Here is a 15,049-nt window from a genome sequence, read left to right as displayed (position 1 = left end):
TATCCAAAGAAGTTCTCTCCCCGAGTCTATGGACCGTCAAAGCAGTCACTGTTGCAACTTAAAAACAAACCAACAGAAATTCCCAACAGGACCTGAGTGGGTTAGCTACTCCCAAACAAACTGCCGCGGTCGCCACAACTGTAACCAGGGAAAATCAAAACTAAATGAACCCCAATATGCCTCTCTGTTTCTGTTTTACGGGTACAGGTTCTTGGTCTTGTTATCAGGGTCTGTCACCTGAGGAAGCAGCTACTGTGTCCCACTCTCCTTCACAAGTATGGTGTAGGAAAGAGGAGGAGAGACAAAAGTTACTTTTGAAACAGGTAAGTAGTGTATTAAGGATTGGTTACATGAAAGAGAACACACATAAACACATAAAACTCAGCAAACGGTGGACTGCAACTAAGGAGCTTGAAGCTCAGACCCAAGCTCAGACCCCTCCCTCTTGGCAACAAGAATATAACAAATCCCCAGTATAGCCTACTGCTAATCAGATGTCATCTATGGTCAGGTCGGATGGTAGTGAGTGGTGGGTCCAGGACCTTCTACCCTCGGCCAAATGCTGGCCTTTGGGGAGGAACACTGGGTCTCGGCTGCTAGACTGAAGTTGCTGGCTGGTGGACCAAAGGACCCTGGATGGCAGGTAAGTCAATAATGTCACAGGATCCTTCACAGCTCTTGATCCGGAGACCCGTGCAAAAGCCCAACCACGTACGGCTGCTTCCTGGACAGACAGCCCCGTGACGACGTGGCACAGTTCCTTATAAGGAGTGAGTGGCGGGAAAGTTCTGAGGGGATGGCAGTTACAAGTCAGTTGCAACTGGTTTGAACCAGCCCTCGTGCCACAGCTTTCGCACCTTAATTTTCCACCTTTGGGGACAAAATGGAAATTCGACTCCATACTGAAAAATACCAAAGTCCATATGGGTGAGGGGAAACAATATAAAAACCTTATCCTAAACATTTTCAATCACTTATATAAAATTACCAACAATATCAGTTAACATTCTTCTTTGAGTGATTGTACATGTCCATTCTACTTTAGGTGTATGCACCCAGTACACAGTTGTCAGAGATTTTTCCCTCAGAAAAACAGGGATTGCAGGGAGTTAAGCTGGAAGCAATGCAGTCCCACAGAGCAGTGCAGAGCGTTTAATAAAATTCTACTTGTTCATCTTAATCTGCATTCAGCTTCACTCCTTGCAAATGAAACAGTATCCTAGCCATGCTAAAATGACATGATAAAATGGGGCACAGCTATATTGAAATTGGATTCTCAACTGGGTGCCCTCAACACTGTTGTAATGTTAGTGTATTTGGAATCTAAAAAAGCAAATGCAATCCAGATGATGCGCTGGAGAGGTCTTACGAATCTAAAAAAGCAAATACAATCCAGCAGTTGATCCAGTAGGAGGAAGAGCTGTTGTTCCCTCTGAGACAGAATTTGTTTTCACTGTAGCAAGTTTTATGCAATATCTTAACTGTGGGTTTTAATGCTTGTGGGGGAGGGTATGCACAAGAGAGTGCCACATGTGCAGCAGCTGCTTCCCTCTGTTTTCACTCACCCATTTGAATTCAAAGAATGAGCTTCCCAGCCAAGAGACTTGCCCACTGTATCTTATCACCTCCACTTGTGTATAATCTAACTAAAAGCTGCTGTGAGGCTTGCGTCACACGCCTATAAAGTCACAAACTAGCCGCACCAAGCTGGAGTGTAATACACACCTCTCATTTAGCTTGCTGGGGGTGTGTGGCAAAGAATTGTTATTTATAGTGCAGCACACAGTGGCGTTCAAACAATTTTTATAGTGCGGGGCACTGAAAGTCATTGAACAAAAATGTAAACCCTGAATATGATGGAAACAACTTCAAGCCCGGGGGTGCTGCCATACCCCCATCATCCCTAGTTCCAGCACCCCGATGGCACACACACTTTTCAGACAAATAAGAGAAAGCCTAGTTTGAATAGCTAATCATCTAAATTTAGGCAGATATTTTAAATTGATCATGGGGGAGGTGAAGAGATAGCTGTAAATTAGAGGAAAGGGGAAAAGTTGCTTTCTATCTCTATCAAGACTGAAGTTCTAACAGTGTATTATAAGCTGTATAATATACTGCTTTACAATGGGGTGTTTTTTCTTATCCTTTAGTGCCTGTCTTTGATCTCATTGATTAGGATAACAATGAGAAACTGACCTAGTAAGACATTTGAGTTGTAAAGAGTGTTCTGTAGGAATAACTTGTGCTGGTAAGGTTGTGCAAACTGGAAAAAACAGGGAGTGCCTAATGTAAAAATATCTACTTCGTCCAGCAGTTACATCTTCCCATATATGGCTACTGTTATACCTCGCATGCCAGACAGACAAGCGGCTGCACAGTTTGTTATTGAGATAACAGCCCTGAGGACAGGAGAGAGAATGATGAGCCACCTTCCAAACAGATTTGAACTGGTGTGAGATAATGGTACAAACGTATTTTAGAAACTGGTCTAAACTAGCCCATAAGAAAGAGTGGTAGGTGTGGATTCAAAAAAAGACTGTCACATACTAAGAAGAAAGGGAGCTGGACTAACCAGAAACTGTGGCTGCAACTGCGTGCGAAACAAATACCATGAGGATTCATTATGAGACAGCTTTGCCCAAAGAAGAGGGTCAGAGACAGAACTTTGCAGCCATTCTGTAGGTATTATTTCATATTTATAACTTAAAGCTCTATCCCTTTTAGTGATATATTAGTCTGGGGAGTAGCTACGTTTACTTAACTTTATTTGGTTATTTTTTCTCTCTGTTTTTAAGGAAAGCAAACTGACTTTGCAATGAGTGACAAGTATCGTGCAAAAAGAATGAGGAGTACTTGTGGCACCTTAGAGACTAACAAATTTATTTGAGCATAAGCTTTCGTGGGCTAAAACCCACTTCATCAGATGCATTCAGTGGAAAATACAGTAGGAAGATATATATATATATATATATACACACATACAGACACAGAGAACATGAAAAAAATGGGTGTTGCCATACCCACTATAATGAGAGTGATCAGTTAAGGTGAGCTATTATCAGCAGGAGGAAAAAAACAAAAAAAACGATCTTTTGTAGTGATAATCAGGATGGCCCATTTCCAACAGTTGACAAGAGGGTGTGAGTAACAGCAGGGGAAAAAAATAAGCATGGGGAAATAGTTTTACTTTGTGTAATGACACATCCACTCCCAGTCTTTATTCAAGCCTCATTTAATGGTGTCCAGTTTGCAAATTAATTCCAATTCAGCAGTTTCTCATTGGAGTCTGTTTTTGAAGGTTTTTTTGCTGTAGTTTTGACAATTTTAGGTCTGTAATTGAGTGACCAGGGAGATTGAAGTGTTCTCCGACTGGTTTTTGAATGTTATAATTCTTGACGTCTGATTTGTGTCTATTTATTCTTTTACCTAGATACTGTCCGGTTTGGCCAATGTACATGGCAGAGGGGCATTACTGGCACATGATGGCATATATGACATTGGTAGATGTGCAGGTGAACAAGCCTCTGATAGTGTGGCTGATGTGATTAGGTTCTATGATGATGTCCCCTGAATAGATATGTGGACACAGTTGGCAACGGGCTTTGTTGCAAGGACAGGTTCCTGGGTTAGTGGTTCTGTTGTGTGGTGTGTGGTTGCTGGTGAGTATTTGCTTCAGGTTGGGAGGCTATCTCTAAGCCTGTCTCCCAAGATCTGTGAGAGTGAGGGATCGTCCTTCAGGATAGGTTGTAGATCCTTGATGATGCGCTGGAGAGGTTTTAGTTGGGGGCTGAAGGTGACAGCTAGTGGCATTCTGTTACTTTCTTTGTTGGGCCTCTTCTGTAGTAGGTGACTTCTGGGTACTCTTCTGGCTCTGTCAGTCTGCTGCACCATGAGCTGTGGAATACGTGTTGCTGGTTTGCAGAGATCACACTTCTCAAAATGGCTAAGTGATGGCTGAGGTGCTGTGATCTCCCCAGAGACTTCTTAGGTAGGGATCAAAATGGGCAGAGCTCGTGTTGTGTGGGAAATGTCAACTTAATGATGCATTTCTTGTTTTTCTCATGTAATGCTACATGTCTTATAAGAGGACATTAGTGCTGCATTTCTTGGTTTTTCAGATGTTTTGGGAATTATCACATTCTGAAAGGGTACGAGGAGCACAGACAGTGCTGAGTTACTACAACCTTAACTCCGTGTTAAATATTTTTGCTTATGAAATTGTGTTTGGTGCCCACTGGATGCTGATAGTCACATTTGCTATTGCACACTTGAAAAAGAGGTACTGTGAAATGCCTAATAAAAAGTTACTGATGCGATCAGGGAAGAGGAAAAATAAGCGGAATGTTTGGCTGCCTATTTAATAAAATATGAGAGCCCAAATTAAACTAGCTAGGTATAAAAAATGAAGCTGACAGTTAAGCACGGTTTGCATTTAAATCCATTAAGAGAATGAAGCTATTCTTTACAGTCACTGAAACCAGTGAAACACCTGTCTGAGGTAAGCCAGTACTCAGCAATATTTCACAGTGATCTTATGAGAAAAGCTGCTGTCTAATTGATTATTAACTAATAAATTCCTGCACAAAGTGTTCTAATGCAAAACTCAACTTTCTCTCTCCCCACCCTCCAGATTCAGTCATGAAGATGCAAATAGTTGTTTAATATTCAACTGCTGCTTCCAGTGAAGGTATATCTCACTAGAATTTACTTACCTTTAAATGCAACACCTTATTAAATATTGTAAATGTATGGTATTGTGAATGGAATTTCTGGTCAAGGATGAAAACCATGATCTGATTGCATACCTCTTTACAATGATATGCCCAAGTCTGATGGGTTAAAGGATTTACCTGAGGCCAGACTGACATCCATAAGATATTTAAGTATTTTTGTTTTTAAATTAAACCTTTTAAAATTATTATTTGCCCTTCTGCTAGTGAAAGCATGACATATTTATGTTGTTTTACAGTGTTTTAAAAGATTTTTCTGTTAGAATACCTAGTTGTAAATTATTTGCTTACAAGACTAGCAAATGGAACTTCTGGATCTGAAGAATAAATTGCTATAACAGCTGGTATATAGATTGTACAGGATTAAGTAGAGCACATTTATTTTCAGCTGTGTTTTTGCTATGAGCTAGAAAAGTGCAGACAAACCTTGACTACCCTGTAGGCCTAAAGACAACTTTGCTATTAACCTAGTTAGTGTTTATACCAATCCCACTCTTGGTATAGTGTATTGACATAATGCACTTTAAAAATAACTGGGTAAATAAAGCACTGCAATTGATTTGCTTTTATATGTGTTGACTACATTTCAAAATTGCACACAAAATATTACACAACTATGGCCTACATGTGCCTTGATATAATAAGGATATAGAATTGGAGCGCTTGAAAATCAAAAATTGTATTTAAAAATGCACATTCAGTTTCATTATTTCAACACACACTTATTGTAATTGTCATTCTCTAGCCTCTGTGAATAACAAACAAGATGATGCTAAAGAGAGAACACTCTGACAGTGATAAGGCATTTTTAAGTCAGGGAACTGATTGCTACATGAAAGTATTTGCCCTCCAGTTGCATCATTGTTTTAAAAATGTTTTTAGGTAAAGGCTTTTTGAGTTTGTCAGGGGATGGACTTCTAAAAAGTCCCACAGTAACTAGAAAATGGAACAAGAAGTTTTGGGAGGGAAAGTATTGTGTGGAGGAGGAGAGGGAAGAGTGAAAGAATAACCTCAAAGATTTGCAACATCTCAAGTGCAACAGGAATGGGCATTACTGGATGATTTTTGCTATGGCTTGAATTTGGTTATTTTTAAAAGGACACTATCAGCTTCAAATCTAGCCAATGTAAAAAAAAAAAATAGTTCGGCAGTTACAGTTACTACCAATATTCTGGAGTCCCCCTGCAAAGAGAACATGTTGTTAAAATGAGGAGTTTGTTATTCATAATTTAGGCTGAGAGTTTGTCACAGAATTCACAGGTTCTGTGACTTTCCATGACTTTACAATGTCTGGGGGCAGCTCAGGCACCGGATTAACCATTAGGCTAATAAGGCTATAGCCCTCCTATTTTTTAGGCCCTACTAGTCAGGCAGGCGGTTCGGTCAGGGCTGGGTGAGGGGAGGGCGAGCTTGCTCACACAGCCCTGCTGGAGTGCTCCTGCCAGCCAGAAAGGCAAAGCAGCCGCCTGTGGCTTGGAAGGAGCTCAGCCAGCAGCCTGTTGCTTCCGCTTCCGCTCCCTCCCGTCTGCCTCTCCCCCAGACTGCAGGAACACACTGCCAGGTATCCAGTTACCACTGGTGACCAGACACTAAAAATCCGGTTACCACGGGAACTCGCGTCAGCCGTGGGTGTAGTTTGAGCAGGCATTGTGTGTGTCCTCCCCACCCCTGATTCCTCCGGAGCTCTGCTTAGCTGTCAGGGAGAGAAGACGCTCCCTCTGCCCTCTCCTTGGCTGAGGCTGGCAGGCAGCTCCTGGGTCCCAGTGCCCATCCCTGTCATCTTCTATGTGTGCCTGGTCCCGTTTCTGGACAACTGGCGAGTGCCTATGGGGGAGGACGGGGACGGGGAGAGGCAGTACCAGAGCAGTAGGGTGGGAAGCTTGCACAGAACCTGCACACACACTACCCAGCTCCAGCCAGAACTACTGCCTCTCCCATGTATAAGGAACAAATTTCAGATTTATGATGCAGTGTGTTCAGCACTATGTTGAACTGTACTAAAAATCAAAGAAATCCAATTTTTTTCTTGGATGTATTTTTTCTGTACTGGGATGCCCAGGCAACCAAGTTCTTTCCTTATGCTCAGTCTAGTTCCACAGGTGAACGCATCTTTGTACTTTTAAGGGTTTGCAAAAGCACTGGAGGAAGCTCAATACACAGTGTTGTAGGTTGCTCTCTCCCTTCTCCCTCAAGGATTTTAAATCCGCTTCTTAGCAGGCTATGATAGAAAGAGTGGCTGAATAAGCTAAAGGCAGGTTCTGTCCATTTGCTGGTTCTCTAGCAGTTCAATCCATCATAAAAGTACCTCACATCTGATTTCTTTAGAGGCTCATTCCAAAAACTTAAAGCTAAATAAACCTGAAGTTATCCCTCATTTTTCTGCCCCAACTCAAACTAACTTCTTTCCCAAATGGAAAATGTTGGATAAGCATGGAATGTGATTCAAGAAGGGAATGAGAACACAGGCCAATTCCGACTGACAGTTACACCTGTGTAGCCTTATTGACTTCAGGGAGAACAGATTTTTGCACAAAAATAGATTTTGGTCCCTTCTGCTTTTCCACATCTGGTATAAGCAGAATCTCATTCACTTTCCTCCCCTAAACTTTGAGCACTTTAAGGAAAAAAATTAAACAAGGTCTGCTTGATTTACACATGCAAATGAAACAGGAAGCTCTCCTTTCTTTCTACACCAGCTTTAAACAAACAAACAGGCCTGATGTAACAAGCAAGGGTGTCACAACAGCAGCCTAGGTTGGACTGTTCTTTTGAAAGATCCTTAATGGTTCTTTTAAGATGCAGATTTTCACTGAAGTCTTTTTGTTCAGGGGGGCAGAGAACACAACAGGGAATAGCTCTGTTTTGTCAACTCCTAGTCATTCAAAAGCTGAAAGGCTTTAGCTTGTTTGTTTAATGTTTGTACAGTGATTTTGAAGAGCTAACATAGGACAGAAGTGCTAAATATTATGTCTGGGCAACCATTTAAAGATCTGTGTCATTTCTAGCTGTTATCTTTTTCTTACAAAAAGCTTAAAACAAACAAACGCAAAGTGTAGGGGGCTGGGGCACACAGAACTCATGCTTAACACATTCTAGAATAGATAATACTTAGTCCTGCCATGAGTGCAGGGAACCGGACTAGATGACCGCTCAAGGTCCCTTCTAGTCCTATGATTTTATTCTAATTGTGGAAGAGCTTGGTGATAGAACGGCCTGATGTGGTGAATAATTGGAGATTAACTACACAAATGGGGGTATCATCCCACAAATAATATTTGGGTTCAGTGTGAAAACAGTAATTCATTGTCCTCAGCCAGTGCAACACTGGGAGGCAGCTTTCAGAGCAAGACAGCCTAAAATACACTGCCACCCAATGTAACTTTCCCACTACTACTTCTTCTACTTCCATGGATTTTACACCTGAGTGGTTTTCTTTTACATAATAAAAGCTGGCTGCAGTCAGAGTGAGATAGGGTATGTGGTGTGCTGTAGACAGAGTCCATAGTTTGGGGAAAACACCTGCAGGCTTGGCTTTGCACTGTGCCATGTGGAGGGTTGAGGGCAGAAGCACAAGGTTGAAAGAGGTAAGCGGGATGGGGAATGTTGCGGTGTTCACCCTCATGAAGAAGAGCACTCCACTACCTAGGAGGAAGGAGGCCTAAGAGAAGGATAGTGTAGCATCCCTCAAGCTACCTCTTACTCAGAAGTATCTGTTTGAAGAATTGAGTGTAGTAAGAGTAGAATAAACTTGTTAATTTTATATAAATAAATAATATGTATGTAGAGAAATGTTTGATGACTTCATACTTTTTTTTTCAATATGTAATTCATACTTAGGCCCCTCATAACCTTAATCCAGCCCTGTCTCGGGTCACCGCAACCCCCACCCCAGCAGCTGAGTTTGGGTGTGGGAGGGGGCAGGAGGCTGGGGCACGGGATGGAGTGAGGCGGGCTCTGGGCAGTGCTTCCATGGATGGCTCCCTGGAAGCAGTGACATCCCCCTCACTCAGCTCCTAGGCGGGGGCATGGCCAGGCAGCTCTGCATGCTGCCTCCACCTGCAGGCACCGCACCTGCAGCTCCCATTGGCCACTGTTCCCAGCCAATGGAAGCTGCGAAGTCAGCGCTCTAGGCGGAGGCAGAAGGCAGAGCTGCCTGGCCACACCTCCACCTAGGAGCTAAGTGAGGGGGATGTCGCCGCTTCTGGGGAATCCCCCAGGTAAGCACCACCCAGAGCCCACCTCACCCCATCCAGTGCCCCCAGCCCTCTCCCACACCCAAAGTCTGCTGCTGCTGGGGGTTAGGGGGAGAGCACAGAACGAGGTAGGGAGTTTGCTGGCTCCACCCCCTCCAGCACAGGCAGGGGTCCTGGGCCACTCCCCAGCACCCACCCAAGTTTTAGTCAGGGGCATATAGTAAAAGTCATGGACAAGTCACAGGCCATGAATTTTTGTTTACTGCCAGTGACCTGTCCCTGACTTTTACTAAAAATACTTGTGACTAAAACGTAGCCTTATTCATAATCTACCTTGTTTCCCATACGACCTCCATCACTGAGATATCTGAGTATCCAATATTAGGTCTGATCTGTACCCCGTATGCTAGCAAAGTTCCTCTTCAAATGAACAGAATTCTTGCTTGACTTAAGTGTATAGAATCTATTTAAACAGAACAACTGACATATCTAAACACAATTTTAAATTATAAACAGCACTTTAATTAAAAATACACATCTTTAATAATTGCAGGAAATACCTTTTGCTTTTATGAGCTAACTCAAGGACAGTAATAAAAATCTATATAATCCATTTTTATTTAATGTTGATAATAGGATTTCCTTCCAGAGGCGACTAGAATGCAATAAGAAAAGGTTAAAGTAATTCAATATCTTTTAAAAATTTCACTATGATTATCTTATCAAGTACACACATCTGATAGTTATATTAATAGAATTTAAAGCAACCTTTAACATATTAAAACCTTGAACAAACTATTTGAATTAATACATGCATTGAGCTTTAATACCTGAAATTGATTGTTCTCGTTGAGCCTGAGCCAAATCCCATTGATTTCGTAGGCTTTGGATCAGGCCCTTACCAGCATTCTAATGAAACATGGTCTGCAAAGGTGACCTGCAAAGGAGAAAAAAATGCATGTGCCCTCTTTTGTGTCTTTATCGTGTTTGAAGGAGAATCTGAAGATTTCCTTGCCACCCCCTTGACTCCCAGGAAAAACATTGTTTGTTATTATAACTTGAGGAATATCAAGCTCTCTCTTCCCCCCCTCCCCACCCTCTTTTTTTTTTTTTTGGCTGCAGATCTTCGTGGAGAATCTGAGTGGGACCTTTTCCAAGCTTCAACAGAAAGGGCAGAGGTTTGAAAGCCTCAAAATATCACAAAATACTTTTCTCCTAAATGTTTGTCGGGACTGAGTTAAATAGATGTTAACAAAAATATCCAAAGAGTTTTAAACAGCCTGATTAATTTTTTTCCCTTCGCAGCAGCTTAGATTTCACTTTATTGTGCTGTCTTTGTTCCACTAGTTATTCAATACACACAGCAGTCAAGACGTGGTAATCCATGTATTATAAAATCAAGCTAGCTAATAAAACAGTTCAGGCCTATTTTATACATCAAAAAGAACAGCAGACATTTTCCCCCATTACAGGTCACCTTTAATAAACTATCGGGATTAAATGCAGTGTAACTGATAGCTAGAAATTATAGATAGATTGAAATTCTGACAATTTCATTAAAAATAGAAAATTTAGCTAAAAATCGGTAACTTTGTTTTTAAATGCTGTCAGAGTTTTTGCTTCCTGTGCAACAAAACTTATCTAGGCTATCTTCATCCATTTTTACACAACCACCAACCACCTACAATCCACGTATGAGTAAGCTAGCTAGTGTAAGCAATTTTTTTTAAAAAAAAGAACAGGCACTTTCAAGAGAGTACAACCAATAATTTTAGAGATCTTTAATCTTGGCATAGCCTGTTTTGCCAGTGCAATGAGCACAATTACCTTATAGGACACTATCCAGCAATGTATCCTCTATCTGTTTAAAGATTAAAAAACAGTAGTTAGAGGCACTGGGACAGTACTTGTTTTTAGATGCTATTTTGGTTTCGATCCATTAGATAGCAGTACAAAATGGGGGGGGGTGTTGTAAAGTAAAAAAATACTACACTGGTAATCTGATTTCAATAGCTTGCATAAAAAGACAGCAGCGGCTAGGGTCACATGTGCTTTCCATTGCTTCCTGTAAAATGCTGTGTTGGCTCCTAAAGCAAAGTTTTTCGCATGAGATGGCCATATGAACTAGCATATTGAGACTGAGCTTAATCTGGGAAAATGTTATATATTACATGTGCTTGCATGGCCTTTTGGAAAAAATACTTAGAAGTACACAGCTTGGAAAGGCAAATTATTCAAAATGATTCATTTATATATCACAGGTCAGGTGGTCAGATCCTCAGCTGGTGTGAACTGTCATAACTCCATTGACACTGGCAGAAGCTCTGTCCCCAGCTCATACAGTTCTTCAGATATTTGAAAGGCCAAAACGAGCCACTCTCCTTACTACTTTATCACAAAGGGGTAAAAAGCATGAACAATAATTTATAATTAAGTGCAAATTAAAGCCATCACATTTTTCATCTTCATTTTAGGTCTGAATAAGTGAGAGTGGCAATGTTATGATTTCCTCAGAGATCTTTTCCATTCGGCTTACCCAGAACACCTCTCCAGTTCTGGGATAATACTTTATCCAGCTCTCTCGAATCCAAGAAATCAGCTCAACTCTGGACTCATCACTGAGGTTTCAGTATTGGCATACAATCAAACTACACTTGAGTTGATTAGGCTCAAGTGTAGCAGGTGGGTACAGGGTATACCGCACCTTCAATGTACATAATCATAAGTTAGCTTTTATACACTCTTTTACTTAATACTATTGGTTACTGTCACTTTATGATTGGTCTACTAATTTTGGTACCAATCTCTCTACAGATAATGAACTGTCCACAAGCTACAAAGTATGCTAGTAAGCAAAGCTGCAGCTGCAAGTTTATCACACATTAACTCTTCTTACTATTTCTTTATCTACTAACTACATGTTATTTACAAGGCCACTTGGGCGTTTATGCTTTGTCCAGTGTTAACCTCTGTTTTCTTACTTCTGTTCTGTTTTATTGTTCATGCAAGGCTTACAGGCAGGAGATTAGATGGGGAGATGGATGCACCAGACAGCTTTCAGCTGGATGGCATCTGCATGCAGGGGTAGCCTTTGCATTCCTAAAGCAAATGTTACCCTGGGATTTAAAGAGTGGCTAGACATATGTATACATCAATAAGTCTAGCCTAGACAGCACCTTAATTAGGAGGTTAACTAAAAAAAAAAAAAAAAAAAAAATGAAGGAAGGAAAGAACCCTCATGCTTTAGGGTAAAAGGTAATTCACTGTTGGATTTTGGAAGGAATTTTCTTTCCTTTAAAATAAGTTTAAATACAATAATAAAGGTTTTATACTGTCCATTCATGCATCAGGTGTCAGGCCACTGCTGGAGAATGGATGCTAAACTAGATTGATACCGGTCTGTTTTAACATGGCAGTATCTGAAGTGTACATGTGGCTATAATATTACCCTAATGTACTATGGTTCCACAACAATACAGTCAGTGATGAGCTGCCAAAATCTTAACAACCGGTTCCCTATAAAAAGTTCTGATTTAAGGGATGTGCGCCAGTATGTATTTTTTGTACCAACAGGGTTACAATACATCCGTATTTTCCCTTTTAAAATTTAAAAATTCCTCCCAGACGGCGATTTAAGAACCAAAAAGCCTGACCTGTCTGGGAAAATACGGATGTATGTTAACCCTGCCTAAAGTTCTTTTTTAAAAAGATGGGCCTGAACTAGAAATGAGCTCCGTTTCACATGTGTGGGTCCCCGCCACTCCGTGGGGGTGTGCTAGGGTGACCAGATGTCCCGATTTTATAGGGACAGTCTCGTTTTGGGGTCTTTTTCTTATATCGGCTCCTATTACCCCCCACCCCCTGTCCTGATTTTTCACACTTGCTGTCTGGTCACCCTAGGGTGTGCACGTGTGGGTCCCAGCTGCTCCCTGCCCCCCTCATTGAAGCAGGTGTGCAGGGTTACTGCCCTGGGAACTGCAGGGCACCAGTGGATGTGGGGCCAGCTGCAGACAGGGGCGTGGGGCAGGGCTAGCTGGAGGCAGGGGGTGCAGGGCTGGCTGTGGGCAGGGCAGGGGATGCGGAGCTGGCTGGAGACAGGAGGGTGCAGGGTTGGCTGGAGGCAAGGGGGTGCGGGGCTGGCTGCGGGCAGGGCAAGGGGTGCGGAGCTGGCTGGAGACAGGCGCCCCCGGTGGCCGGAGCAGGAATTACATCACTTCCCAGCCAGAGCCCATCAAAGCCTCAGCGCCCCCTACAGGGAAGCAGGTTAACAACCAGTTCTAAAACTGCTTCAAAATTTAACAACCGATTCACGCAAACCGGCTCCAGCTCACCACTGAATACAGTATATAACACACTTTAGCAACAATAGCTGCATTCTTGCAAAATAGTTTCCCCTCACTTCCCCTGCCTCCATTCTATTCAGCTGGAGTAGGCGGACGCATAGAGCAATTACTTTCAATTCTGTTTGTTAGGTTAAGGAATAAAATACTATTATGACTGAAGCTCATAACGTGCCAGAGAAGCTATATGAGACTTGAATACCCATGACCTATGGGGAAAGCAGCGAGTCTCAGAAAGCAAATTGCCACAGTAAAAAGTGAAACACTGAATACTAATAAATCTTGCTAATTAACAAGTCATGTCAACTTCCTTCAAGTTAGTTCTTCTCACCCTCAAGCTAACACTTCACCAAGATTTATTAGCAGTGTTCCTTTAAAACCATTGGATGGCAAACTTGAACTGGAAGCTATTTTTGTTATTTTAAGTTACTGTAACTGAAAGTACCAGTTAGTCCCTTGTGTTCAGAGCTGACAGTACCCTCATCAGTTCTCCACTACTCTAATTATTCTGGTGCTTGATAAACCCCACTTTACAACTGCTGCTTTGACAAAGGGAGAGAGTTGTGCTGTGTGTGTTTAAATAAAGATGTTAACGGGGGAGTGGGTGACTCACTGTATTAGCAGCCGCATATTATTCACAAAAGAGAATCCACACAGTTTACTTATTAATTATACATATCTCAAAGCATTTTACAAAGCAAGTCTATATCATTCTTCTCATTTTACAGCTGGGAAAATGGGCACAGAGAGGTGACATGACTTGCTGGTTACCCAGAACGCAACTGGCAGAGCCAGGAGTACAGCCAAGATCATCCATTTCCCATATGCTCTATTCACTAAGATGCTCTGTGCTTCTTTGTCAAGGAGTGAAAACTCCATGTCATGAACAAGTCTTTAAAGGAAACCATACCTATAGCCTCTATTTTATGCTCCAATAGTAATCTGACCAACATACACAGCCACATATTTAAACTTTGAAAACATCACTTTATTTTAAAAAAGAGAAACTGCATTCAAGAAAGCTTTAGTGAAGAAATAATTGCCCATGCAGTCACTAACTTGTTTGAACAGTTGGATGCTGAGCCAGTTTTTTTGCATTCAAAAATAAAACCAAAGTATGAAAGAAAGAGGTGCCGCAAAAAACCCTAAATCACCTAGTATAATAACTTCAATGAACCTTTCAAATAAAGGGAAAATATTTATATGCAATAAAGGGGTCAGTATTCGGCCACTCCAAAGTAAAAAATACAGTATTTCTTAGTGATAAGTTGAACACAATGTGCTGGCTGTAAATGAGTTATTGGTTTCTACGAACTATCTAGGAAGACACATTCCTGTCGCTCCATCTCATGTGATGGAAAAGATGGTTAAAAAAATAACGACAGTATCATTTGCTTAGGAAGGGCAGGTTGTGATGTGCAAATTGTGAATTGTGTTTTAATGTTCTCTACATATGGAAAACAAAGGCGAAAATAGTTGCCTTGTCATTTTCATCTGGAACCCTGAGTATAGGCTTTGTGTGTCCTTGAAAAGAGTTGATTGTAAAAACTAAGCACATACAGAAATGAGACGGTCCTTTAAAAAACACAATCTTTAATTGTTTTGAAATAAGTCTTTCATTTAGTATTTTGTTCTTTATTTCTCATGATATAGCAGTGTGTTTGGGGTGGGAATAGAAACAGAGGAACATTTTGGCTAGTGTGTTGAGTTTAGTCAACATTTTTATGCAAGTAACCTATACTCCATGAATGACAGGATAATTTTAAAATAAAGGATTATGAGACTT

At 41.4% G+C, this 15,049-nt stretch overlaps 1 long non-coding RNA gene across 1 annotated transcript; it reads left to right on the top strand.

The window, feature by feature from the left end:
• The first annotated feature begins 2,402 nt into the window (after window positions 1-2,402).
• Window positions 2,403-15,041, top strand: LOC311516359. The gene is made up of 4 exons (XR_014710391.1): window positions 2,403-2,678; window positions 4,631-4,687; window positions 11,398-11,605; window positions 13,992-15,041. It is a non-coding gene; the product is annotated as an uncharacterized lncRNA (long non-coding RNA).
• The last annotated feature ends 8 nt before the right edge of the window (window positions 15,042-15,049 follow it).

This window comes from Lepidochelys olivacea (assembly GCF_965140295.1).
Source record: "Lepidochelys olivacea isolate rLepOli2 genome assembly, chromosome: 2".
Taxonomy (NCBI): Eukaryota; Metazoa; Chordata; order Testudines; family Cheloniidae; genus Lepidochelys; species Lepidochelys olivacea.
The sequence above is the reverse complement of the archived record's forward strand: the minus strand, read 5'-3'. Positions and strand labels throughout refer to the sequence as shown.